The sequence below is a fragment of the Poecilia latipinna genome, unplaced genomic scaffold (genome assembly GCF_001443285.1).
Source record: "Poecilia latipinna isolate Pla-1442-1.1 unplaced genomic scaffold, P_latipinna-1.0 Scaffold910, whole genome shotgun sequence".
Taxonomy (NCBI): domain Eukaryota; kingdom Metazoa; phylum Chordata; class Actinopteri; order Cyprinodontiformes; family Poeciliidae; genus Poecilia; species Poecilia latipinna.
In genome coordinates this window covers 190,984-195,478 of record NW_015113526.1, presented here as the reverse complement: position 1 = coordinate 195,478, position 4,495 = coordinate 190,984, and the positions used below count along the sequence as shown (strand labels likewise).

The 4,495-nt window shown below is 38.8% G+C and overlaps 1 protein-coding gene across 1 annotated transcript in view; it reads left to right on the top strand.

The window, feature by feature from the left end:
* The first annotated feature begins 6 nt into the window (after nt 1-6).
* The window catches only part of LOC106957513 (gastrula zinc finger protein XlCGF17.1-like), a 12,489-nt gene continuing 8,000 nt past the window's right edge, over nt 7-4,495 (top strand). Inside the window, exon 1 of the mRNA XM_015048892.1 lies at nt 7-72. The gene's annotated coding sequence lies outside the window, so the exon portion shown is untranslated. The remainder of the gene's footprint in view (nt 73-4,495) is intronic.

The following is a 4,495-nucleotide window of genomic DNA, read 5'->3' as shown; positions in this document are numbered from 1 at the left end:
AGGAGGAGATCGACCGGCAGCGGAGACTGCTGGACCTCACCTGGAGACCCCGGGTCAGCTTACAGCGAGCAGGTTCGGAGCCGAGCGGTACCGGTCGGGTTCTGCTGGGGGACGGGATCAGAAACATTAAATAAAAAATGTCAGAATATTACTGGACAGTATCAACATTCAGGCCGGCTGGCAGCCCAAACACAGCATCCTTTTAGAAATATTACAAAATATATCAATATTTATTTGTGACTCGGTGAATAATGTCATGTTTATTTTTAACTTTTTTTATTTTTGTTTCATCCTTTTACTATTGGACTTTGTGCCTAGAATAAAGATGTGATGACATTTAAAGACAGGATGATGTCTGTCTGCTCCTCGCTGCTTCCTCCGTTCAGCTTCCTGTTGATGTTACTGCTATTGAAGCCGAACTGTGACAAAAATCCAAGATGTTAAATATATTATATCATAATTCTGAATCATTTTTTTCTTAGTGTCTTTGCTTTATTTGGCAGCTCCAGCTTTATTATTTTTTCCCAAGTATAAATATTTGTTTGCAGCTTTTGGAGTGACAATATTCCAGGTTTCTGTTTCCGGGGTCAAACCTTCCTTTAGCAGTCGAGGTTCTGCTGAACTGACTTCATTACAGCCTCTGGTACGTGCAGCATCTCCACTCACCTTGGGAATAGCAGTGAGGTCCAACAGAACCAGCACTGCGCTGCTTCCACAGTCCATATTTATGCAGACATCATTCAGTCTCACAATGACAGAAAAAACCTTCTTAAAGGGACAGTGTCCTCTAAAGTCATGTCATGTTTTTCCCTACAGTGTTACCTTGATCCTTTCAACTTTGAGAAATCCTTTAATCTCCATGGCAACCATTCAGCCTGGGTGGACCTAGCCCCGCCTTCAAGGCTCAGCTCCTCCCCACTCAGCTCCTTCAGACTAGCTAGCAGCAATTAGCAAACAGCTGGTGGAACTGCTGAGCTCATTATCGGAGCTGCTGGTAAAATAAAAACATTAAAGGGTTAATAGAGGAGCCATGTTGGGATGAGTTAATGGAGGCGGAGCTTCAGAAAGCAGGAGCTTCTTAAAGTGACAGAGGCCCAATTTCAAGGAGTTAAATCAAGAAGTAACATTTATTTTTAGTCATATTTGATATTTGTATGAAACAACTTTTGTTTCATACAAATATAATTGACATGAAAAAATTTTTATTCATTTGTGTCGGTCGCTATAAATTGAGCTTTTCTGAATCACACCACCAGGTCAGAATATCCAGAGATGGAAACCAGAACTTTTGTCAGTGATTTCTAGATATGGATCAATTTTAGAGAGGTAACATGGTGACTTGTTTGTTCTATAAAATGTTTTTTTGTGATTGGAAAACACGTGATACTGGCCCTTTAAAGAAAGCTGTGGGATATAAAGACAGCAGAGGAGCTTAGCTGATCTATTATGTCCTCTAAAGTTTTTTTGCTGATATTGATTGGGGAAAACATTGTGATGGACTTGATAAATATGTACAGATTGGAATCTTTCCATTCCTCTCTCTCAATCTGCTTTTTATTGATGAAAATTTGAATTTCTATCGAGGAGACGGGTCTTTTTCACTGATGTGTTGTTCTTTAGAGTTCTGAATAAAACCAGAGAGCCACAGTGAGGAAGTAACACTAAAAAAAGAGCGTCAATTTGTTAAAGAGTAAAGATTACATTAAAATGGAACAGGTTGTTTACAAGTTGTCTGCATTGTCTGATCTATTGTAATATTTTCTCTCAAGTTTGGAGTAATCAAAGTCAAAGTTTATTAAAAACAGTCGGACATGACGGAGCTGCAGGGAATTAGTGTCATTTGTTCACAGTTGATGCCATATTTTAGCACAAGGTCTAAAGTACGAAGGCTAAAGTGACGAGGTCTGTGTTTGAGAGAGAAGTTGGATAATCCTAAGACTGTTTTATAGGCCGTCGTCTTCAGTGTCAGTATGAATGTAAAAATCCAACCAGTACTGTGAGGAATGTGAATATTTAAATAATTAGGAGTTGACTTATTCACACTAATACAATCCTTTTGCTGCTGCCAGCAGCTGAAACAAAGAGAAGCACACACCAACATTTTTTTTATACTTTATTTTTATTCGTTTTTAAACATACAAATACATACAATCAAACATGAGGGTTAGGGCAGACAGCAGGCAGACATCACAATTTTACAGACACTTTATGAAATCACAAAAACAAACAAAGAAGAAAACTCCCAGGTGTCTGTCCGAGTGATGTGGAGTCACAAGAATGAACTGCCACACACCTCTGGCTATAAAATCATACTGTCGGCGTGTTTGAAGAGATCTGATGTTATAGAGAAAACTGAGCAGATTGAAATGTTGTCAAATTCCACCTCAGTCTTATTGGTTGTTGAAAGGATGTAAATATGCTTGAAATGATTTAAGTGACCATTTCTTTCTTTACAGTCTCATTAATAGTGATTTTGTTTGTCCAGAAGTCCCAGGTTGTGATGCTTGTGAGGAGAAGGACGTCCAGACGGGTCAGCAGTCTTCAGACAAACGGACTGACTCCAGTTTGGACCAAGAGAAACCAGACCAATGGCAGAGGAAGACGGAACAACAAGACTCTGTTCCCCTTCAGATGAAAATTGAACTGGAGGAACCAGAACTTCTGCAGTTAAAAGAGGAAGATGGAGAAATCTGGATCAGTCAGGTTGAAGAGCAGCTTGTTCTGAATCAGCAGACTGATTCTCTCATGAAGGACGGAGAACCAGAACCAGACGGAGACCAGCGCTCGTCTCAGAGCTATCATGAAGCTGAGAACCTAAACCAGAACCAGAGCCACGATAAAGATAAAAGTAGAAATGAAGTTTTGAAAGAAAATAATGGTGATAAAACCAAACTAAAGAGGCACAGAGTTGAAAAAAGGGCTTTTTGCAAATTTTGTGGTAAAAGTTTCAACCAGTGTTACTTATATGACCACATAAGAACTCACACAGGTGAGAAACGTTTCTCCTGTAAAACCTGTGGAAAGGGTTTCATTCAAAGTTATCAGTGTACTGTTCACATGAGAACTCACACAGGAGAAAGACCTTACTTGTGTCAGACGTGTGGGAAAAGCTTTATCCAAAAAAATAACTTGGTTACTCACATGAAAATTCATTCAGGTGGGGCACACCATCCATGTGACATTTGTGGGAAAGATTTCTCTCGCAACGATCTGTTAGCCTCTCACATGAGCACTCACACAGGTATTAAACCTTTCCCATGTCAGACCTGCAAAAAGAGCTTCAGTCGGAAAATTTATTTAACTCGTCACCTGAGAACGCACACAGGAGAAAAACCATTTGAGTGTCAGGTCTGTGGGAAAGCTTTTGTCCAAAAAGATAATTTAATTACTCACACAAGAACTCACACAGGTGAGAAGCCATACTCTTGTGAGACGTGTGGAAAAAGTTTCAGTGACAGGAGTAATTTAAAGCATCACATGAGGACTCACACAGGGGAGAGGCCTTTCTCATGTCACATCTGTGGGAAACGTTTTATTCAGAAGAATAACGTAGTAACTCACATGAAGGTTCACACAGGTGAGAAACGCTTCCCCTGTGAGGTCTGTGGTCTGTGTTTCTCTCGCAGTGCTAATCTGACGCGCCACATGGCCGCTCACTCAGAGGACAAACCTTTTACGTTTCAGCCGCCGGAATGAGGCTTCAGCCAGGTTTGTCATTTCAAATTCAATGTTTGTGTTCATGAAGGCTGGGAGATGTAATTTATTTGCTCTGATAACAATGAAATTGTTGAGAAGTTAAAGTTCAAGAACTTTGACTTCAATAGACTGAAGATCCTAAAACTCCAGTGTTAAAGGTGAATGTATTTAACCAATGCATTTGTTTCAGTATGTAATTAAATGGCAATAAAATTGTTCATCTGGCATCTTCCATAATGAAAATACAAATAAAGAAAAAGAGGAAATACATGAAACGTGTAAAAGATGAAATAATATACAGAATATAATCTTAACTGCACGTCAGCGTTTTAGCACCTTGTGAGAAATGATTAGAGTTTACATGTTTTATTTCTCATTTCTATAAACCTTTACTCTGGAGACAAACTTTCACATGTTTTTTGTATTTCCATCCAAAACATTGTTACCGAGGAAACAAGAGGCCAAAACATAACATAATATTAATGTTTTGCTGTGAGGTCATTTTTGCTGACTATTCCCTGTGAACTTCAGAGGTCAGACTTAAGTTTTAGTCGAGTGAAAGTCAGTTTTAGGATTCACAGTAAATTGTCATTGAGATAGGTATTCATTGATGTTTATTTATTAAAACATATTAACACTTGTTCGATTAAAAAAACTAGGCCAATTGTAACAACGCTGCTTGTCAAAATTATGTCGGTTAGACATAACTGACATTAAAAAAATGTTATTCATTTGTGTCGGTCGCTATAAATTGAGCTTTTCTGAATCATAACACCCAGGTCAGAATATCCAGAGATGG